Source organism: Pristiophorus japonicus, chromosome 18 (assembly GCF_044704955.1).
Source record: "Pristiophorus japonicus isolate sPriJap1 chromosome 18, sPriJap1.hap1, whole genome shotgun sequence".
Lineage (NCBI taxonomy): Eukaryota > Metazoa > Chordata > Chondrichthyes > Pristiophoridae > Pristiophorus > Pristiophorus japonicus.
In genome coordinates, this window is record NC_091994.1 from 64064189 (window position 1) to 64088683 (window position 24495).

Below are 24495 nucleotides of genomic sequence, written 5' to 3' on the forward strand. Positions count from 1 at the left end.
GGGACTCATTAGCTAGCACTTACATGGCATGAATGTTACCTGCCACTTGTCAGCCAGGAATATGTTCGCAATCTTCCAATTCTCTACTGCTTCCTGCTTTCCCAAAAACAAACCTCCCCTGTTTCATTCTCACTAGAGATCTGAATTGTCTCACCCCTCTAATTTCCCCTTCTCATCTCCCTGTATCATTGCCACCTACGAGACCTACCTCCTGTTTCCTCGACTCCATTCCTATTAAACTCTTGATCATCCAACTCCCTTTTCTGGCTCTTATTTTAATTGATGTTGCCACTGTCCCTCTAAGTTTTGAAACCACGGTTATTATCTCCCTTTTCAAAAAAACCCATCCTTTTAAACTCCCTATCCTCACTAATTATTGGCCTTTTCCTCTCCAAGGTCCTTGAACATGTTGTTGCCTGCCCGATAAGTAATGAAATCTCCTGCAACCCTCTGTTCAAATCCCTCCCATTAAGTTTCTGCCCATCTACTGCACTATAACCAAAGTCACAAATGACCTTCTCTCTGGCTGTGACTGTACCGCACTAAATCTCAATTTTCCTTGACTTGTTTTCAGCCTTTGGCATAGTTAATTTACACAATCCTCCTCCAATGCCCCTCTCCCACTGCCCAGTTCCAATATTATCTCCCCAATTAGTCAGAGCACCACTAACAATGGCTTCTCTTCCCACCCTTTATGGTCACCTCCAGAGTCCCTCAAGGATCCATCCTTGGCAACATCATTCTAGGCCACAAGTCCAACTTCCACATATATGGCAATGATTCCCTGCTTTATCTTTCCACCAGCTCTCATTGGCTCTATGTTGCCAGACTGTGTCTGACCTCCAGGCTTGGATCAGTCGTAACTTCTTTGGCCCTTGCTGCAAACTCTACTTTTGCCACCAGCTGCAATCCCCCTCTGGCCACAGTTTCAGACTGAACCATAGTTCACAATCTCAGCATCTTGTTCGAGCCCATATCCTCTCCAGCACAAAAATTACTTACTTCCACCTCCATAACAGCGCCCGCATCCATTCCAACCTCAGCCCACCTGCGACTACTCATTTATGTCCATCACATACAGACTCTGGTTACTCCAATGCTCTCCTGGCTTGTGTCTCACCCTCAACTCCCCATAACTTCACCTCATGCAAAACTCTGCTCCCTGTATCTTATTCCACACTAAATCACACTCACCCATCACACCATTTGTTGTTGATCTACCTCAAGTCCCCAATGACTCATTTTAAAAGTATCACCTTTGTGTTTAAATCAATCCATGGCCTCAATCCTCTCCATTTCTATAACCTCATTCAAATCAAAACACCTCCTCCCGTAATCTGTTTCTCTGACTCTGGTCTCGTGTGCATTTCTTCTCCCTTTACCCCACCATCGGTGGCCATGCTTTCAGTGACCTAGATCCCATACTAATTACCTCCTTAAAATTTTCCACCTCCCCTTCAAGATATTCTTTAAAACCCACCTCTTTGCCCAAGCTTTTGGTCACCACAACATTCATCTTCCTCAGACCTCTGAAGTGCCTTGGAATTTTTTCTGTTAAAGGCATTATGTAAATGAAAGTTGTTTGTTATTAAGTTATATAAATAAAAGTTGTTGAATGTTATCAAAGTACTACTGTTAGGCGGTCATGGCTACTTCAACAGTGGAGTTGTGAATCGGTCTGAAAATTTATCAGTGAGCAGCCTCATCCCAGACCGGATGATGGTGGGAAGATTATTGAGGAAGCAATTGAAGATGTTTGGGCAGAGGAGACATTGTCTTGAAACTCTTTTGAGTTTACCTGCAAAACATAAAAACATTAAACGGTGCCACCCGACCTGGGTGACACTCCAGACATTTTCAAGGCCCCCTTTTTTTTTTTTTTGTTTTTTGGGTTTTTTTTTGGGGCGCTAAAATCAAATTTTCCCAGTGCCCCCTATAAAAGGGAAGGGGGACACTAAAAGCACCGGCAATTAAAACAAATTAAACTTAAAAAACGTAAAATCAAATTAAAATTTGGTTGCCGGGCGTGATGATGCACTCCAGTCCCTCCGGTGCCCACCTCTCGCGGAAGGCCGCGAGCGTACCGGTGGACACCTCCTGAATCAATGTGTTCAGGCCACAACAATTAGCCACAGACAACCATATTAGTGTGTGTCAGGTATGACTTCAGCCATTGGAGTTTTCTTTTTGACCTCCACTGACCTCAGTTTTGCTAGGGCTCCTTGTTGCCATACTCTTGATTGCTTCCTAGATGTCATAGGCAGCTACTCCCACCTGTCCTTATTTAGCTCCTGTCCATGTCTGGATTAACAGCCCCATTGCCAGGAATACAGCTATACTCATGTTTCCATGACCCCAAATGTAAATGATTATTTGGATCATGGAGATTCCCCATGGATGTGTCCTAGAACTTTATTTATATAACTTAAACAACAACAACTTTCATTTACATAATGCCTTTAACAGACTTGAGGTCTGAGGAAGATGAATGGTGTGGTGATCAAAAGCTTGGGCAAAGAGGTGGGTTTTAAAGAATATCTTGAGGGGGGGGGGGGCGGGGGAAATTTTCTTCTTGATAGATAATTTGGACATAGGCACAAGCGGAATAATATCAAAGTTTAAGAAGGGAGAAAGGGATAGGCCGAGTAATTACAGGCCTGTCAGCCGAACCTCAGTGGTGGGAAAATTATTGGAAAAAATTCTGAAGGACAGGATAAATCTACATTTAGAAAGGCAAGGATTAATCAGGGACAGTCATCACAGATTTGTTAAGGGAAGATCGTGTTTGACTAATCTAATTGAATTTTGAGAGGAGGATCGATGAGGGCAGTGCGCATGATGTAGTGTATATGGACTTTAGCAAAGCTTTTGATAAGGTCCCACATGGCAGACTGGTCACAAAGGTAAAAGCCTATGGGATTCCAGGACAAAATGGCTAGTTGGATCCAAAAATGGCTTAGGAGGTAGGAAGCAAAGGGTAATGGTTGATGGATGTGTATGTGACTAAGGATGTTTCCAGTGGGGTTCTGCAGAGTTCAGTACTGGGTCCCTTACTTTTTGTGGTTTCCATCAATGATCTAGATTTCAATATAGAGAGGGTATGATTAAGAAGTTTTCAGATGACACTAACATTGGCTGTGTGGTTGATAATGAAGAGGAAATTCATGGACTGCAGGAGGATATCAATCTACTGGTCAGGTGGGCAGAACAGTGGCAAATGGAATTTAATTCAGAGAAGCGTGAGGTAATGCACTTGGGGCGGGCTAATAAGGAAAGGGTATACACATTAAATGGTAGGCCACTTAGAAGTGCAGATGAACAATGGGACCTTGGAGTGCTTGTCGACAGATCCCTGAATGTAGCAGACCAGGTGGATAAGTCAGCATATGGAATGCTTGCCTTTATTGGTCAAGGCATAGAACTCAAGAGCAGGGAGGTTATGCTTAAATTGTACAATACACTGGTTAGGTCACAACTGGAATACTGTGTGCAGTTCTGGTCGCCGTATTATAGGAAAGATGTGATTGCACTGGAGGGTGCAGAGGAGATTTACTAAAATGCTGCCTGAAATTTAGAATCTTAGCTATGAGGACAGATTGGATAGGCTGGATGTGTTCTCCTTGGAGTGGAGGCGGCCGAGAGAAGACCTCATTGAGGTGTATAAAATTATGAGGGGCCTGGATATAGTGGATAGCAGGGGCCTATTAGGAAGGGAGCATAGGTTTAAGGTGGTTGGTGGAAGGTTTAGGGGGAGGATTTGAGGGGAAGCTTCTTCACACAGAGGGCTGTGGGGGTCTGAAACTCACTGCCTGGAAGGGTGTTAGAGGCAGAAATCCTCAGTTCATTTAAAAAGGTGCTAGATGGGCACTTGAAGCGCTGTAACTTGCAAGGTTACGGACCTAGAGCTAGTAAGTGGGATTAGACTCGATAACCTCTTGTTGGCTGGCACAGATACGTTGGCAAATACTTCAGGGAATCTAATGCGGCCAGAGTGATCGCCTGGACTAGTTTCGATTGCCTGGATGGGTCGGAGGAGAATTTTCCCAGTTTTTTTTCCCCCTCAATTTTTAAATCTGTTTTTTTTGCCTCTCCTAGGAGATCGCATGGCTCCGGGTGGGGTGGGTGTAAAATGTTGAGATACAGGGGTTATCGCAGTTGTGTGGGGCGGACTGGATGCTCTTTACCTGTCCGCCATTATTCATAGGTTTATATGTAACCTTCAGGGCTGCTGATAGACGGCCGTGTGGCTCTTTGTTGGCCAGCGCACACGATGGGCTGAAATGGCATCTTTCTGCGCTGTAAATTTCTGTTTCTGTACTGCAGCCGAGTGGCTCTGGTGGAACCTGAAGTGTTCATGAACTGATTATTGATGGGCAGGTATTGTTTGATCATACTATTTGAAAATCTTTCAAAAGTAGAGAACTGCATCTTTTTAAAAATTGTGTTACATATGGATCTTTGCAATAAACGCATCATCTTCGAGAGAGAAAAATAAAATCATACATACGGTTTGCTTTCATGAGGACAGCACTACATGTCAAGCAAGCAGGTTTTATCTGGGAAGGAATCTCAGGTCACGAGTAAAATCCAAACAACAACCAACATAGGATTCGGCATTCCCATTAACAATAAGGATAATCACTGATTATTTATAGCAGTTTCATTTCCTATCACATGTGCATGGTAGATGGACTATTTGCACATCTTCACTTGCACCCACCTGAAAGGATCAATAGAAAGTAACTTACAAAAACTCAAATTAAAAGGAAGATATGTCTGCTTCAGTGACAGGTACTGACTAACAGTGTGAAAAAAATATCAATCCCAGCATTAAGTACTTAATTCTGATGACGCACACTCTGGCGGCCTATGATCCTGGCCAAGGCCCATCATGCTGGCAGCAGCAAGAGTGCAACCTAGACTGGGTCTGACAGATATGTTCATGAATTTGATTAAAAAGACACAAGAAATAGGAGTAGGCCATACGGCCCCTCGAGCCTGCTCCGCCATTCAATAAAATCATGGCTGACCTGATCATGGACTCCGCTCCACTTCCCTGCCCACTCCCCATAACCCCTTATCGTTGAAGAAACTGTCCATTTCTGTGTTAAATTTATTCAATGTCCCAGCTTCCACAGCTCTCAGGCAGCAAATTCCAGATTTACAACCCTCAGAAGAAATTTCTCCTCATCTCGGTTTTAAATGGGTGGCCCCTTATTCTAAAATCGTGCCCTCTAGTTCTAGTCTCCCCAATCAGTGGAAACATCCACTCTGCATCCACCTTGTCAAGCCCTCATAATCTTGTACATTTTGATAAGATCACCTCTCATTCTTCTGAATTCCAATGAGTAGAGGCCCAACCTACTCAACCTTTCCTCATTCGTCAACCCCCTCATCGCTGGAATCAACCTAGTGAACCTTCTCTGAACTGCCTCCAAAGCAAGTATATCCTTTCGTAAAAATGGAAACCAAAACTGCACGCAGTATTCCAGGTGTGGCCTCACTAATACCTTATATAGCTGTAGCAAGACTGACCTGCTTTTATACTCCATCCCCTTTGCAATAAAGGCCAAGATACCATTGGCCTCCCTTTGCAATAAAGGCCAAGATACCACTTGCCTTCCTGATCACTTGCTGTACCTGCATACTATCCTTTTGTGCTTCATGCACAAGTACCCCCAGGTCCCACTGTACTGTGACACTTTGCAATCTTTCTCCATTTAAATAACTTGCTCTTTGATTTGATGAAGTGTTGGCCAGAGGCAACAAGATGCCTAAAAGAAACAACTTGGTACCCTCAGACAGCCGAGGCTCAGGATGCTGGGAGTGGGAGGAGGTGTGTACCAAAGAGCAGAAATGGGGCCAGATATGGGTGAGTGGCCAGAGAGCCAAAGAGATGGAGACCGGTGGATGAAAAAAAAAACAGGCAAGAAGATAAAACAAGAAGTTTTTTCTAAATTATAGTTAGAAGTACTAGCACTAGTGGTGGAGGAGGTCAGCAAACATGACAGCTGCATTGCCACCATTGAAAGCCGGCCTGCAAATGCAATGATTTCTGTTACAGTTTAGAGTTCAAATTAATATTGGAGATTCTATTAGAGTTCTATCTATTGGCAAAAGGGGCAAATGTCACCACTACTGTTGTCAGTTTAACATAGCCACCTCCATAAGATAGTTTACATATGATTTTTCAATGGAATGTGTGGCAGACACACCGGTTTTAATGTATTACAATAGTGACTCTTCCACCTCCTCAGGCGCTGCTACAGTTCTATTTTCATCTTCCTCTGACAGCAGTAATTGCAGCTCTGGGAGCGTCGCAATAAAAAACATTCAATCTTCCCCAGAAAGCTGATCCCAGAAAGCAGATTATGTTACCAAGGGGCAGCATATAGATGGAGAAGCATAACTAAAATGGATCATAGATGTTCTGCAGAGGTGAGGATGCAAGGATGGAAAAAGTAGTCTTTGCTAGGGTGCTTTAACCATGATCGGATAGGTAAGAGTGGAATCAAGGGAGGGCAGTCTCACAAATCAAGACAATAAAAAAAGGAACATGAGGAGATTAGGGCTTTTTCAGCACTGTGGATGGGGTGGAAGTTGGATTGGAAAGATCAAACAGTGAGTTGTAGGAGAGGATTATGGAGCTGAGAGGCAATAACATTCAAGGAGATTGTAGAGCCACCTAGAAGACTATTGCTGTAATAACAATAAAGCCATCTGCTCTGCACACTTCTACCCGGGAGCCATGTTGTGCAGAGTTGTGTCTCAAGATATCAGAGATTGGTGATGAGGATATGATCTTCGGATTCTCTAGCTGAAATTTTTGTTGGAGGATAATCCTGCCAACTGTCAGAGGTTCTTTGTTTTGCAGAAAAGCTTAAAAACCCGAGATAAATTTCGAGCAAACGTGGCTGAACTGTCAACGTTGCCAGAGTCCAGATGGCCGCTCCTACGCTTCTCTTCTTCATCTACATGCTGCCCCTTGGTAACGTAATCTGCAGACATGGGATCAGCTTTCTGGGGAAAATTGAATGTTTTTTTATTGCGATGCTCCCAGAGCTGCAATTACTGCTGTCAGAGGAAGATGAAAATAGGACTGTAGCAGTGCCCGAGGAAGTGGAAGAGTCACTATTGTATTACATTAAATCGGCTTACGCTTACATTTAGAGCTCACTGTTGTATATTCTGGGAACCGTGGATCCCAGTGAGAGCTGGAGGTGTAGGCCCACTGACTGGAGTTTGGTTTTGATAGCTGCATAGATTCACTTTTTCCCCTCATTCTCTCCTTGGGTGAGTTCTATTGTTACCAAGACACTTTTGGAGTGTATGTGGAGCGACTAGAAATGTTTTATCATGAAAGTAATGTCGAAGTCCCCGATGTAAACTATAACCAGGTGGTTTTATAAATGAAACAGACTATTTTCTTGACGGAAGCAGGCCCCAAGGTGTATGAAACCCTGAAAAATGTGCTTGTTCCTGCAAGCCGATGGGAACACACCACTGAAGGAGATTCTGCACTACTGTCCTGAGCCCCTAGAAATTGCTGAAAGTTAGAGTTTTGGAACAAGCATAAATCAGGCTGGAACCAGCGTTCTGACGAATAACTTGGACAAAAAATGGTGGGGGGGGAAAAAAAAAAAAAGAGAAATTTATATATCTAAAAAGCAAGGTCAATGCAATAGAGCAATTTGGGTAAAAATAAGCAGAGTGTGACAGGAAGGGACAGAGAGTTTAATGGTGGCAGTGCAGCAGAGAATTAGGTCAAAGCAGGGAATAATGGTAAAACAATTAAATTAAAGGCCCTTTATCTGACTGCATGGAGCATTCATAATCAGATAGATGAACTAGTGGCATAAAGAGAGATAAATGGGTTTGATCTAATGATCATTAGAGATGTGGTGCAAGGTGACCAAGGTTGGGAACTAAATGTTCCAGTGTACACGACATTTCGAAAAGACAGGCAGAATCGTAAAGGAGGGGGGGTAGCCCTGATAATAAATGATGACATAAGGACAGGAGAGAGAAAGGATCTTGGCTCAGAAGATCAGGAAGTACAATCAGTATAGGTGGAGGTAAGGAATAACAAGGATCAGAAAACACTGGTGGGCATAGTATATAGGGCCCGAACAGTAGCTATGCCATTGGACAGAATATCAATCAAGAAATAGCAGGAGCTTGTAACAAAGGTAATGCAATAATTGTGGGTGAATTTAATCTTCATATAGACTGGACAAATTAAATTGGTAAGGGTAGTCTGGAAGACGAGTTCATGGAATGTATGCGGGACAGTTTCCTCAAACAATAAGTCATGGAACCAACCAGGGAACAGGCTATTTTAGACCTTGTATTGTGTAATGGGACAGGGTTAATTAGCAATCTCATAGTAAAGGATCCTCTGGGGCAGAGTGATCAAAATACAATAGAATTTCATATTCATTTGAGTGTGACTTGCCCAAGTCCGAAACTAGAGTCTTAAACTTAAATGAAGCCAATTACATAGGTATGAAGCCAAGTTGGCTAAGGTAGATTGGAAAAATAGATTAAAAGGTATGGCAATAAATAAGCAGTGGCTATCATTTAAAGACATATTTCATAATTCTTAACAAAAATACATTCCATTGAGAAACAAAGACTCTGCAGGAAAAGTGATCGATCCGTGGCTAAAGAAGTTAAGGATAGCATTAGATTGAAAGCAGCAGCTTATAATGTTGCGAAGAATAATAGTAAGCCTGAGGATTGGGAGAGCTTCAGAAACCAGCAATGGGTGACTAAAAACAAATTGATAAAAAGGGAAAAAAAAAAGACAGAAAACTAGCAAGAAATATAAAAACAGATTGTAAGAGCTTCTACAAATATGTAAAAAGGAAGAGAGTAACAAATGTAGAGACTGAGGCAGGAGAAATTATGGGGAATAAGGAAATGGCAGAAACGTTAAACAAATATTTTGTATCTGTCTTCACAGTAGAAGATGCAAAAAGCATACCTAAAATGGTGGGGAACCAAAGATCTAGAGGTTGAGGAACTTAATGTAATTTTATTTAAGTAGAGAAAAAGTACTAGAGAAACAAATGGGACTAAAAGCTGACAAATCACCTGGACCAGACGGCCTACATCCTCGGGTTCTAAAAGAGGTGGCTGCAAAATGAATGCTTCAAAATTCGCTAGATTCTAGAATGCTCCCAGCAGATTGAAAGGTAGCAAATGCAACACCGCTGTTCAAGAAAGGAGGGAAAAACAGAAAACAGGGAACTACAGGCCAGTTAGCCAGATATCAATCATTGGGAAAATGCTGGAATCCATTGTTAAAGTGGTAACAGGGCACTTAGATGATTAGGCAGAGTCAACAAGGTTTTATGAAAGGGAAATCGTGTTTGACAAATTTATTAAGAGTTTTTTGATGTAACTAGCAGAGTAGGGAGATAAAGGAGAACCAGTGGATGTAGTAGATTTGGATTTCCAAAGGCATTCGATAAGGTGCCACATAAAAGGTTATTACAAAAGATAAGGGCTCATGGGATTGGAGGTAATGTATTAGCATGGATAGAGGATTAGTTAACAGACAGAAAACAGAGTAGGGATAAACAGCTCTTTTTCAGGTTGGCAGGCTGTAACTAGTGGGGTGCTGCAAGGATCAGTGCTGGGGCCTCAGCTATTTTCAATCTATATTAATGACCTAGATGAAGGGATCGAGTGTAATGTATCCAAGTTTGCTGACGATACAAAGCTAGGTGGGACAGTAAGCTGTGAGAATACAAAGCGTCTGCAAAGGCATATAGACAGACTAAGTGAGTGGGCAGTAAGATGGCAGATGGAGTATAATGTAGAGAAATGTGAGGTTATTCACTTTGGTAGAAAGAATAGAGAAAAATTTTTTTTTTTCTTTTAAATGGTGAGAAAAATGGTGTTCAGAGATTTGGATATCCTTGTGCAAGAAACACAAAGCTAGCATGCAGGTACAGTAAGCAATATGGAAAGCAAATGGTATCATAGAATCAGTTTATAGCACAGAAGGCGGCCATTTCGGTGCATCGTGTTCATGTTGGCCAACAAGAAGCTATTCAGCCTAATCCCACTTTCCAGCTCTTGGTCCGTAGCCCTGCAGGTTACAGCACTTCAAGTGTACATCCAAGTACTTTTTAAAATGTGGTGAGGGTTTCTGCCTCTACCACCCTTTCAGGCAGCGAGTTCCAGACCCCCACAACCCACTGAAAAATTTCCCGTATAATTCCTTCTAAACCTACTACCAATTACTTTAAATTTATTTCCCTGATTGTTGACCCCTCTGCTAAGGAAAATAGGCCCCATCTACTATATCTCAACCCCTCATAATTTTATAGACCTAAATGAGGTCTCCCCTCAGCCGTTCAAGGAAAACAAACCCAGCCTATCCAATTTGTCCTCATAGCTAAGATTCTCTACTCCCGGCAACATCCTCGTAAATCTCCTCTTTACCCTCTCCAGTGCAATCACGTCCTTCCTGTAATGTGGTGGCCAGAACTGTACGCAATACTCCAGTTGTGGCCTAACCAGTGTTTTATACAGTTCAAGCATAACCCCCTGCTGCTCTTGTATTCTATGCCTTGGCTAATAAAGGCAAGCATTATGTATGCCTTCTTAACCACCTTATCTACCTGGCCTGCTACCTTCAAGGATCTGTGGACATGTACTCCAAGGTCCCAAGTGTCTGAAGGGGATTGACAGGGTAGATGCTGAGAGATTGTTTCCCCTGGCTGGAGTATCTAAATCTAGAGGGTACAGTCTCAGGATAAGGGGAAGGCAATTTAAGACACGAGAAGGAATTTCTTCACTCAGAGGGTTGTGAATCTTTGGAATTATCTGCCCCAGAGGGCTGTGGATGCTGAGTATCTGGATATATTCAAGGATGAGATACATAGATTTTTTGGAGTCGAGGGGAAATCAAGGGATATGGAAATCAGGAGGGAAAGTGGAGTTGAGGTCAATGATCAGCCATGATCGAAAAACAGAAAATGCTGGAAATCTCAGGTGGTCAGGCCGCATCTGTGGAGAGAGAAAGAGTTAACGTTTCAGGTCAATGACCCTTCGTCAGCCATGAGATTGAATGGTGGAGCAGGCTTGACAGGCCGTAGGGCCTACTCCTGCTCCTATTTCTTATGTTCTTAGCGATCAATTAAATGACAAGGGTTTCAGTGAGTACATTGTAGCTTTATCCATTCACTGTCATTTTTGAAACTTTCAGGACCGATGTTTGCAAGACTGTTTTGTTTGTGGGTTGACAAACGAACAAGTTAGAAGTAAATTTTTGACAACCTCCAACCCGACACTTGATTTAGCTGGTCAGACAGCTATGTCGACGGTTTTGGCCGACACATACTCCTGAGAATTTTGTGCCATTTCCAGGTAAATCAGTAAAAGGCAGTTGGGCCCCAAGGCCTCCACAATTGGCCACGGTAATAGTGCATTCAAATCGTGCTATCGGTGCCTGGGACAACATCTCACTCAAAGCTGTCCATGTGAAGGTAGAGTGTTTCTACTGCAAGAAAATTGGGCATCTTGCAAAGGTGTGCCGACAAAAGAATAAACCGAATCGCAATGCTAAAAGTAGAAATCGCAGACACTACATAGCATTGAAGAGCAGCAGGGTGAGGAATTTCGAGATTCACGTCATCAGGAGCATAAAGGGAGCTAACAGCGATTCACAAAGTATCATCCAAGTAGACATCGCAGGAACCAGGATACCCATAGAGATCAACACTGGTGAGCGTAGTACCAGAATCACTATATAGCAAGAAATCAAAGAGAGCTGTGAGGCTACTCAGGAGAGCAAATCCCTGTACAGGTTCAACCACCCTTATCCGGAACCCGGCCGGTTCTGGATAAGGGATTTTTCCGGACGAGGGGTGGTCACGTTAAATTGGAAGGTTCAGGAAACTGAGCAAGGGGATTTCGGGGCTGGCTATATTCGGCTGGGAGTGCAGCAGAGAGATCATGGAGGAAGAAGAGGAAGAGGAAGATCGTGGGATCAGGCCAGCGATTGCAGGAGTCAGCAGCGAGGAAGGACTTCAATTTGTTCACATTGGAGTTCGGCGCATGTGCCACCTGTAACCGGGAATGGTTCTGGGCGAGGGGTGGTTCCAGATAAGGGAGGTTCAGCCTGTAGTTGGAAGTGTCACCATACCAGTGAAATACAAGGATCAGTATCAGAGCTTGTCTGTTATAGTAGTGACAGGAGACAAGCCTGCCTCAACAGGTAGAAATTGGCTCGGATCATTGAAGTTGGATTGGAATGACCACCTATGGCACAAGCACCCAAGGCCCTATCCCACTGCTGGCCAAGAACAGCAAGATACTCATCAAGGACAGAGAGGCAGTCAGTGCCCGTTGTAAGGAGCATTTCGAAGATCTCCTCAATCAAGACTCGTCTTCGACACAAGTGCCCTCGACATTATCCCGCAGCATGCTACCCGCCACCATCTCAGCACAAGATAGAAAAGGCCATCCGTCAGCTGAAAAACAACAAGATCGAATTCCCGCCAAAGCACTATTGGCACGAATACATGCGAGCAGTTTTGATTTCCATATTTACGAAAGGATATACTTGCTTTAGAGGCAGTTCAGAGTAGGTTCACTAGGTTCCGGGGATGAGTTATGAGGAAAGGTTGAGTAGTTTGGGCCTCTACTCATTGGAATTCAGAAGAATGAGAGATGATCTTATCGAAACGTATGATTATGAGGGGGCTTGACAAGGTGGATGCAGAGAGGATGTTTCCACTGATGGGAGAGACTAAACTAGGGGGCATGATCTTAGAATAGGGGCTGCCCATTTAAAACTGAGATGAGGAGAAATTTCTTCTGAGGGTTGTAAATCTGTGGAATTCGCTGCCTCAGAGCCGTGGAAGCTGGGACATTGTGTAAATTCAAGACCGAAATAGAGTGTTTCTTAAACGATAAGGGAATAAGGGGTTATGGGGAACAGGCAGGGAAGTGGAGCCGAGTCCATGATCAGATCAGCCATGATCTTATTGAATGGCAGAGCAGGCTCAAGGGACTGTATGGCCTACTCCTATTTCTTATGTTCTTATGACCTAATTTCTCTTATCTGGAAGGAGGAGAGCATGCCAGGAGATCTCAGGCGCCCTAATCGCGACCATCTTCAATAAAGGGGACAAGTCCGACTGTGGTAACTACAGAAGAATCTCTCTGCTGTCGACCTCAGGGAAAGTCATCGCAAGAATCCTCCTCAACCGTCTTATCCCTGTGGTTGAAGGGCTCCTCCCAGAAATGCAATGCAGATCTTCACCACACGACAAGAGAAATGCAGGGAACAGCACCAACCCTTGTACATGGCCTTCTTTGACCTCACAAAAGCCTTTGACACTGTCAACTGTGAGGGATTATGGATCATCCTCTTGTTTCGGCTGCCCTCAAAAGTTTGTCACCATCCTCTGCCTGCGCTACGATGACATGCGAGCCGTGATCCTGAAACGGATCCGCCACAGACCCAATCCACATCCGGACCAGGGGCAAGCAAGGCTGCGTCATCGCACCAATGCTCTTCTCGATCTTCCTTGCTGCAATGCTTCATCTCACCCTTAGCAAGCTCCCTGCTGGAGTGGAGCTAAATTGTAGGACAAATGGGAATCTGTTCAACCTCTGCCGCCTCCAGGCCAGATCCAAGGTCGTCCCATCCTCGTCATTGAACTATAATATGCAGACAACGCTTGCGTCTGCGCACACTCGGAGGCCGATCTCCAAGCCATCGTCAACACCTTCACCTAGGTGTACAAGAGCATGGGCCTTACACTAAACATCCATAAGACAAAGGTCCTCTACCAACCTTACCCAGTCACATAAGAAATAGGAGCAGAAGTAGGCCATATGGCCTCTGGAACCTGCTCCGCCATTTAATACGATCATGGCTGATCCGATCATGGACTCAGCTCCACTTCCCTGCCCTTTCCCCATAACCCCTTATCGGTTAAGAAACTGAATACATTTAAGACCGAGATACACAATGACCCAGCTTCATCAGCTCCCCGAGGCAGTGAATTCCACAGATTTACAACCCTGAGAGAAGAAATTTCTGCTCATCTCTGTTTTAAATGGCCTACTCCTGTTCTTATTTCTTATGTTCTTCTACTCCATCCCCTTTGCAATAAAGACCAAGATTCCATTGGCCTTCCAGATCACTTGCTGTACCTGCATACTATCCTTTTGTGTTTCATGCACAAGTACCCCCAGGTCCCACTGTACTGCAGCACTTTGCAATCTTTCTCCATTTAAATAACTTTCTCTTTGATTTTTTTTTCTGCCAAAGTGCATGACCTCACACTTTCCAACATTGTACTCCATCTGCTAAATTTTTGCCCACTCACAGCCTGTCTATGTCCTTTTGCAGGTTTTTTGTGTCCTCCTCACACATTGCTTTTCCTCCCATCTTTGTATCGTCAGCAAACTTGGCTACGTTACACTCGGTCCCTTCTTCCAAGTCATTAATATAGATTGTAAATAGTTGGGATCCCAGCACTGATCCCTGTGGCACTAGTTACTGATTACCAACCAGAGAATGAACCATTTATCACACAGCACTGCCCACTCCAATTATCAAAATCCACGAGGAGGCCTTGGACAACGTAGACCATTTTCCATACCTCCTGTCAAGGGCAGACATCAATGACGAGGTCCAACACTGCCTTCGGTCGCCTGAGGGAGAGAGTGGTTGAAGACTAAGCTTATGGTCTACAGGGTAGTAGTGATACTTGCCCTCTTATATGACTCAGAGATGTGGACTATAATATAGTAGACACCTCAAAACCCTGGAGAAGTACCACCAGCGCTACCTCTACAAGATTCTGCAAATCCATTGGCAGAATAAGACGCGCCAACTTCAGTGTTCTCGCTCAGGCCAACATCCCCAGCATCGAAGCATTGACCACACTCCATCGTCCGCATGCCCGACACGAGACTCCCAAAGCCTGCGCTCTACTCGGAGCTTCAACACGTGGCTTTCAAAAGGGAATTGGACAAATATCTGAAGGAACAAAAATTGCAAGACTGCCGGGATAGGGTGGGGAGTGGGTCTAGCTTAAATGCTCTTGGAGAGCTGGCATGGTATAGATGGGCCGACTGGCCGCCTTCTGTACTGTAACCACTCTGATTGTAAATTATGCTTGTTTACTATATACAAAAGTGCAGTTACACTGCAGCCATTGGTCTCAGACCAGTATCTATGGTCAACAGATCCAAGCTATTATGTTTGTGCAAAATATGTTGCAGTTGCAATTTGAAACTGTTTAGAAGCTACTTTTGTAGGTTCAACTAGAAGAAAAAAAAAATATTCCAGTGAGGAAGAAAGGGTGCAAGAGAAAAGATAGCAATCCGTGGCTAATTTAAAAAAAAAAGGACAGTATCCAATTAAAAACAAGAGCATACAAAGTGGCCAAAACTAGTGGGAGGACAGAAGATTGGGAAGCTTTTAAAAGCCAGCAAAGAATGACTTAAAAAAATGATTAAGGGAAGATAAGACTATGAAAGTAAACTAGCATAAAATAGCAAGAGTTTCTATAGGTATATAAAAAGGAAGAGAGAGTGACTAAAGTAAATGTTGGTACCTTAGAGGACGAGACTGGGGAATTATTAATGAGGAACATGGAGATGACAGAAACTCTGAACAAATATTTTGTATCAGTCTTTACAGTAGAGGACACCAACAATATTCCAACAGTGGATAGTCAAGGGGCTATGGACCGGGGGGGGGGGGGGGGGGGGGGCCTGCGGGGGGGAAGACTTAACACAATCACAATGACTAAGGAGGTGGTACTCAGTAAGATAATGGGACTAAAGGCAGATAAATCCCCTGGACCTGATGGCTGGCATCCTAGGGTCTTAAGAGAAGTAGCAGCAGGGATTGTGGATGCATTGGTTGTAATTTACCAAAATTCCCTGGATTCTGGAGAGGTCCCAGCAGATTGGAAAACTGCAAATGTAACACCCCTATTTAAAAAAGAGGCAGACAAAAAGCAGGAAACTATAGACCAGTTAGCCTAACATCTGTGGTTGGGAAAATGTTGGAGTCCATTATTAAAGAAGCAGTAGCAGGACATTTGGAAAAACAACATTTGGTCAGACAGAGTCAGCATGGATTTATGAAGGGGAAGTCATGTTTGACAAATTTGCTAGTTCTTTGAGGATGTAACAAACAGGGTGGAGGGTGGAGCAAGCGTGCTGGTTAGTGGATGTGGTTTATTTGGACTTCCAGAAGGCATGTAACAAGGTGCCACATAAAAGGTTACTCCACAAGATAAAAGTTCACGGGGTTGGGGGTAAAATATTAGTTAGCCAATCCTCTATCCATGCTAACAGAAAACAGGGCGTCGGGATAAATGGTTCATTCTCAGGTTGACAACCAGTAACTCCTGTAATGGCTGTTCGAAAGTGGGGCATCGTCAGAGAATGTACCCACAAATGAGCAAGCGTGCTGCCGTTCATCACATTGCTGATGATCAGTCCAGTGCTGGCCCGGATACACAACCCGAGATGGAAGTGTATGGTCTGTATTCATTCTTGGGAAGGAGCCAGCCGATAATCGTTAATGTGAAGCTGTCCACTATATCCAGGCACTTATAATTTTATACACCTCAATGGAGGTCTCCTCTCAGCCTCCTTTGTTCCAATCAGAACAAACCCAGCCTATCCAATCTGTCCTCATAGCTAAGATTCTCCATTCCAAGCAGCATTCTAGTAAATCTCCTATGTATCCTCTCTAATGCAATCACATCCTTCCTATAATACGGCAACCAGAACTGCACGCAGTATTCCAGCTGGGGCCTAACCAGAGTATTATACAATTTAGGCATAACCTCCCTACTCTTGTATTCTATGCCTCGGCCAATGAAAGGCACGCATTCCGTATGCCTTCTTAAGGGACAAGCACTCCAAGGTCCCTTTGTTCATCTACACTATTAAGTGGCCTACTGCTTAATGTGTATATCCTTTCCTTATTAGCCCTCCCCAAGTGTATTACCTCACACTTCTCCGAATTAAATTCCATTTGCCACTGTTCTGCCCACCTGACCAGTAGATTGATATCCTCCTGCAGTCCATGACTTTCCTTTTCATTATCAACCACACAGCCAATTTTACTGTCATCTGCAAACTTCTTAATCATACTCCCTATATTCAAATCCAGATCATTGATGTATACCACAAAAAGCAAGGGACCCAGTACTGAGCCCTGCGGAACCCCACTGGAAACATCCTTCCAGTCACAAAAACATCCATCAACCATTACCCTTTGCTTCCTACCTCGAAGCCAATTTTGGATCCAACTTGCAACTTTGCCCTGGATCCCAGGAGCTTTAACCTTCATGACCAGTCTACTATGTGGGACCTTATCAAATGCTTTACTAAAGCCCATATACACTACATCGTATACACTACCCTCATCGACCCTCCTGATTGACTAACCTGATTTACCTCCTCAAAGTTCAAACACAATCTTCGTTTAACAAATCCATGCTAACAGTCCCTAATTAATCCTTTCTAAATGTAGATTTATCCTGTCTTTCAGGATTTTTTCCAATAAATGTTCCCACCAGAGAGGTTAGGCTGACAGGCCTGCAATTACTCAGCCTATCCCTTTCTCCCTTCTTAAACAAGGGTACCACATTAGCAGTCCTCCAGCACCATGCCCAAATCCAAAGAGGACTGGAAAATGATGGTCGAGGCCTCTGCTATTTCCTGCTTTACTTCACTTAACAGCCTGCGATGCATTTCATCCAGGCCTGGGGACTATCTACTTTCAAAGCTGCTAAACCCCTTAATAACTCCTCTCACTATGTTTATTTCATCCAGAATTTCACACTCTTCCTCAATAGCAGTATCTGCATTGCCCCTTTCCTTTGTGAAAACAGACGCAAAGTATTCATTAAGAACCATACCAATATCTTCCGCCTCCACAGAGATTACCCTCATGGTCTCCAATAGGCCCTACCCTTTCTTTAATTATCCTCTTGCTCTCAATGTATTTATAGAACATCTTTGGATTTTCCTTAATTTTACTTGCCAAGAATTTACCATGCTCTCTTAGCATTCCTAATATTTTTAATTTTACCTCAACTTTCTATATTCCTACAAAGATTCTACAGTATTTAGCTGTCGGTATATGACATAAGCTTCCTTTTTTTTTCTCCTTTATCCTCCCTGCAAGTCTCTAGACATCCAGGGGGCTCCAGAATTGTTATTCCTACCCTTTTTCTTTAAGGGCACATGTTTGGCCTGAGCCCTCCGGATCTCCTCCTTGAATGCCTCCCACTGTTCGGACACTGATTTACCTACAAGTAGCTGTTTCCATTTCTCAACTTAAAGTTAGCTTTTCCCCAATTTTTAGGACTTTTATTCCTGGTCTATCCTTGTCCTTATCCATAATTACCTTGAATCTGACTGAATTATGGTCACTCACTGGAACCCAAGTGCTGTCCCACTAATACCGCTTCCACCTGCCCAGCTTCATTCCCTAAAACTAAATTCAAAATCGCCCCCTCTCATGTTGGGTTTGTTACACACTAACTAAAAAATGCATTTTAAGAATCCGCACTCTCGATACCCTTCGCACTATATTTGTCCCAATCAATATTAGGAGAGTTAAAATCCCCTATGGTTTTTGGATGTTACAGAAATTTGCCAACATATTTGCTCTTCTATCTTCTTCCCACTGTTTGCAGGTCTATAATACATGCTCAAAAGTGTGATCACCCCTTTTTTATTTTTCAATTCAACCCATATGGCCTCATTTGATGATCCCTCTAACATATCATCCCTCCTCACCGTAATACTGTAATAGTTTATTTAATCAATACTGCAACCCCTGCCCCCCCACTTTTTACCCTCTGTCTTGTCTAAAAATTCTGTAACTAGGAATATTGAGCTGCTAAACTTGCCCCGCTTTCAGCGATGTCTCTGTGATGACTATAATGTCATACTCCCAAGTGTCTACCTGTGCTCTTAGCTCATCTGCCTTATTCTCTATACTCGTTGCATTAAAGTATATACCATTTAGCACTCCTTGATTACTTACTAACCCTTGTTCTTCTGTCTTACAGATTCACTTTCTACATTATTGCTATCCAATTTCAGCTTTACTTAATTCCCTATTGAATTTGTTCTCAGGTTCCCATCCCCTTGCCAAGCTAGTTTAAACTCTACCCAACAGCACTAGCAAAACTCCCCGTGAGGATATTGGTCCCGGCGCTGTTGAGGTGCAACCGGTCCGGTTTGTACAGATCCCATCTCCTCCAAAAGCAGTCCCAATGCCTCAGGAATATAAAGCCTTCTTCCTACACCAACTCTCCAGCCACACGTTCATCCTCTCTATCTTTCTATTCTTATACTCATTAGCATGCAGCACCGGTAGTAATCCGGAGATGTCTGTGTAAACAGCTGCAAGCTGAAATCTTTCTATTACTCCACACTGGGAGGTATGCAACTCTGAGTGCCAGCATGTTCTGATACCTTGCACAAGTGGCCATTCTTCAAGTAGCACTGCGGACAGAACATGCTGGAAGACGAATCAACTATGGGGGAGACAGGGAACATTGAAGAATCGCAGCCGAATCTGATCCTGTTCAAGACCCAAAAATGACTCCTGGTTAAATTGATTTCAAGAATCTTTATCAAGACAAATTTAAAGACAATTGGAATAATGGGAATTGACCTTATGGACACGTCCACTGGGAACTGTTCAGCCTCCCATAACATTTTGTTCTACAGGTAAGAGTTGCTCCCAGATAGACTCTTGAATACCCTATGAATGAGCTGGAATCAAGAGTCAGGATATTGCATTATTTAAGTTCTGTGCAACCTCAGAGTTGCATGCTTCATTGCAACAAGTTGCATCCTGGAATATATTTTCAACTCTTTGTAAGCTTTCAGTAGTGTGCATTACTGTATGTTTAATACTAGTTAGAACATACTCTAATTTGGATTTATGGCAAGTGGACATTGTGTCAGAAAACAAATGTTGCTATAATATAGTGTTATATGTTTAACTTTGAACACAGACTGTGCAATGGCCAAATTCTATGTTCCAATGATTGGAGCCATTACTAATTATAAAAGGTTGAGAAATACATTTTAAGATACTTTTCAGAATCACACTCACCCGTGCAATTTTATAGGATATATATCGATGCTGCAAATTACTCTACCTATCCATTGTCCCATTTATTCAATGAGGCAAGTCAAGAGACAGAAATACTACATACATATTAATTTTTTTCCAGCAAACTAGATCAACAAGCAAGCGAAAAACTGCATCGATGGCAAAGTTTAGCTGTCTTGCCCATTGGCAGTCAGAAACACTATGATTTCTGACTCGTAGCAACATTTATGATTCCACAGGTGCCAGCATAAACCAGGGGGGAATTTCAACCTCCAAAAGGCAACGGTTTCATTATTGCACTCCAGTCACACCTGACATCAGCACCAGAGCACCATCCTATGGCCAGGTGTTTGATGTTGAATTTTACCTCCTTTCCTTTTCTGAAAGTTTACTTGTTCTGTGGCACTTCAAAGCTGCAGAGGAAATGATAGAGGTATAATTCATTTTTCTAATTCGTGGCAGGAGTAAGTACCATTTGGCCCTCCATTCCCACAACATTTCTGCAGCTACCGATCTGCTGAACCACACCATCATCACCACCACCTTTGATGCCCTAGTCCCTACTAAAATCATTAACTCTCTCGCACCCTGGCCATTCCTTCTGGTACAGCCCTCATCTCCGCTCCCTTAAGTCCAAGGTATACAGACCTGAACAGATAGGGCTGACAACTAGTTTAGTCATTCACTGCCAGATCCAGCAAACCATATAAAGCAATTTTGGGCCCTGCTATTCTGGTCTGCCAAAACTGCTCACTAGTCCAGGATCATTCTGGTCTGCAAAGATATCCCCTGCTTTTTTTCTCTATTGCAAACCATCTTCTTAAACCCCTCTCAACAACCAGTACGAGTAGCTCATGGACTTCTTTGTCTCCAAGATTGAGACCATCCTCTGCCACTTCCCTCCCTTACCCTAGCCAAACGGGGCAAACTTCCTCCCGCATCTTAACCTCTGGTGTTCCCCAAGGATGTATCCTTGGCCCCCTATTTCTCATCACCCCTCAGCAACATCATCTGAAACCACAGCATCAGTTTCCACATTTACATCAATGGCTCCCAGCTCTACTTCCAACAACTCAGTCGACCCCCCACTATCTCTAAATGGCCCGATATCCAGTACTGGATGAACCTTGGTATCTTAACTGACTCTAAAACGAGCTTCCGACCATATATTCACACCATAACTAAGACCGCCTATTTCTACCTCTAACTTCGCCAGACTCAACCCTGCCTTGGCTCATCTGCTGCTGAAACCCTCATCAATGCCTTTGTTACCTCGAGACTTGACTATTCCAATGCACTCCTGGCTGATCTCCCACATTCTGCTTGAATTGTATGAACACTGGTTAGGCCACAGCTGGAGTACTGTGTGCCGTTCTGGTCACATTACAGGAAAGATATGATTGTACTGGAAAGGATGCAGAGGGGATTCACAAGAATGTTGCCTGAACTGGAGAATTTTGGCAATGAGAAAAGATTGGAGATGTTGGGTCTGTTTTCTTTGGAACAGGAGGCTAAAGGGAGACTTCATTTGAGGTGTATAAAATTATGAGGGGGCTGGATAGGAAGGACCAGTTTCCCTTGGCAGAGGGTTCAACAACCAGGGGGCATAGATTTAAAGTCATTTGGGGGAGGTTCAGAGAAGATACGAGGGGAAATTTCTTCATCCAGAGGGTGGTGGGGGTCTGGAACTGCCTGAAAGGGTGGCAGAGGCAGAAACCCTCAAACATTTAAAAAATACTTGGATGTGCACTTAAAAGTGGTGTAACCTACAGGGCTATGGACCAAGAGCTGGAAAGTGCAAATAGGCTGGATAGCTCTTAGTCAGCCGGCACAGTCGCGATGGGCTGAAATGGCATCCTTCCGTGCTGTAAATTTCTATGATTCTATGCAAACTGGAGGTCATCCAAAACTCTACTGTCCATGTCCTAACTAGCACCAAGTCCCATTCACCCATCACCACTTGCTTGCTGACCTACATTGGCCCCCAGTTAAGCAACACCTGGTTAAGAGACAACTATTTAAAAATTCTTCCTAGTTTTCAAATCCATCCATGGCCTCACCCTCCCCATCTCTAATCTTCTCCAGCCCCACAACCACCACTATGGGACTATGCCAATTGGAGCAGGTAGGTTTTTCTTTAAGTTATTGACTTTTGATAAGAGTGAATAGGGAAGGAGTATATTGCCTGGTTGGGGAATCAGTAATGAGATATCATTTAAAATTATTATTAAGAGAACCAGAAGGGAGGCTCTTTTTACAGAGGTTGTTTGGAGCGTGGACTGCTTTGGCACAAGGGGTATAATAGTTGAGGCAGAGACCATCGCTTATTTTAAGGTAAAAATGGCGTAAATATTTGAAGCAGAGGATGGTACAGGGCTATGGGGAGAAGTGGGATTCATTTTGAATTGTTCCAGCAACGAACGGCAGGATGCGCCAATGGCCCCTTTCTGTCCTCTAAACTTCTTTGGTTCTTCTAACTGGGAGAAAATGAATACTTCAGGACGTCGGGTTAGTGATCTCTTGCAAATTGATTATAAATTATGAGGCGCAGTTAAAAAGATAGCTGGAAGTGCAAGACATATTATAAACTTTCCCTATTGGGGGGGTGGGGGGGAATAACAAACAATATAATGTATTAGACACCGATCAGGTTTTAATTATCCCCAAGAAAAACATCACTTGGATAGACTGGCAAGCGAGGAATAACACTTTGTACTTTGGCGCCTTCAACAGCTCAACCTTCCCCCCTGCAGTCCGAGCAAAGTCAACCCGTAAGCGGCATTACTGCAAACACAAATATAAAGCGGCAGCAAGCAACACTGCATCTATTACCCACACCGAATTACACAGCCTGCTCAGTGAGCAGCAGCAACCCGTGCCGGCACACGGCGAGCCGAGGGGAGGAGAGGAGCAGGAGGGAGAGTGAGAGAGGGGCGACGGGCCACAGGTCTGCCGGCGAGCGGGAGACCGAGGCGCTCAGCTGTAAATGGCGCATGGAGCATCCGCCCGTCTGCACCGGGGACCGGAGGGGTATCGCCGGCGCTGGCCGCCGCTGATTGTAAGGATTTCAGCACATTTTACCATCGCACATTTTACCATCGCATCCTCCCACCGTCCATTATCCACCCTGCCATCCTCCGGCTCGCAAGGCGGCGAGAGCACAGCACGTCACAAAGCGGAGAGCATTTGAATCTCTTTCCACGAATGTCACCCGTTTATTCTCATAACTGACCCAGCATTATTGTCATCAAAATAAATACCATTTCCACCAAGGTGAGAATCGAATAACTTACCTAAAAATAACAGCACAGGCTATATATCTTTTATATATATATATATATATATCTCTATGTCTAACCCCGGCTGCTGTGTAGACACGGACTGTTGCAGCGGCTCAGTGCGCGGCCCCTGACCGACTGCAGCAATCGCGGCTCGAGCACCGCTTCTAGACGCTTCTGCCGGGGGCGGGGACGGGGACGGGGCGTGCCGCGCCGCTCGCGCGGGAACTGCGTGCTGCCCGCGCTGTGAGAGGGAGAGGTAGGCCTGCTGATGCTTTCGCACATCTTCCATCGTTCTGCTGTTGATTTTTTCAAATTATTCTTAATAATACGGAGAGATCTTCCTGAAAGATCACCCAATGGCTTTGGTAGTTAGAATGAAACCTCATGCTCACACACATCAGTGTTCGCGATCAGGCCATCATCATAGGCACTCCCTCAGATCGAGGATGACTTGCTTCCACCAAAAAAGGATGCGTTCACAGGTGTTTCAATGAAGGACCTACTATTCCTGATCCAGAACTACATATTGAAGGGCGGAAGGTGCCTGTGCGTGGATCTTTTTGACGTGGGGTGGACGTTGCACACCACCACACGGGTTTGACAAAGAGCTCGGCCTTTATCCAGTGGCAAGGGTCGACTAGAGAACTGCTCTGCTGCATAGACCTAGTGCGCACATATATCGCAGTGTGGGCTGGCCCGTGCTACCCCTGGGCCCTCAACATCCCCAGATAAAAGCACTGACCACACTCAACCAGCTCCGTTGGGCGGGCCACATTGTCCTCATGCCTGACACAAGACTCCCAAAGCAAGCGCTCTACTCGGAACTACTACACGGCATGCGAGCCCCAGGTGGGCAGCGGAAATGTTTCAAGGACACCCTCAAAGCCTCCTTGATAAAGTGCAACATCTCCACCGACACCTGGGAGTTCCTGGCCAAAGACCACCCTAAGTGGAGGAAGAGCATCCGGGAGGGCGCAGAGCACCTTGAGTCTCGTCGCTGAGAGCATGCAGAAAACAAGCGCAGGCAGCGGAAGAAGCATGCAGTAAAACCAAACTCCCCACCCACCCTTTCAT

General features: G+C 44.2%; 1 protein-coding gene across 11 annotated transcripts in view; it reads right to left on the bottom strand.

Moving 5' to 3' along the window:
* tmem269 (transmembrane protein 269) overlaps positions 1 to 23546 on the bottom strand; it is a 199267-nt gene extending 175721 nt beyond the window's left edge. For 10 of the 11 annotated variants that reach the window (XR_011587616.1, XM_070860093.1, XM_070860096.1 and 7 more), the window contains exon 1: positions 23434 to 23546. The gene's annotated coding sequence lies outside the window, so the exon portion shown is untranslated. Of the gene's footprint in view, positions 1 to 20507; positions 20554 to 23433 lie in introns of all 11 variants that reach the window. The other variant, XM_070860094.1, reaches the window with a different exon arrangement.
* Positions 23547 to 24495: the final 949 nt, after the last annotated feature.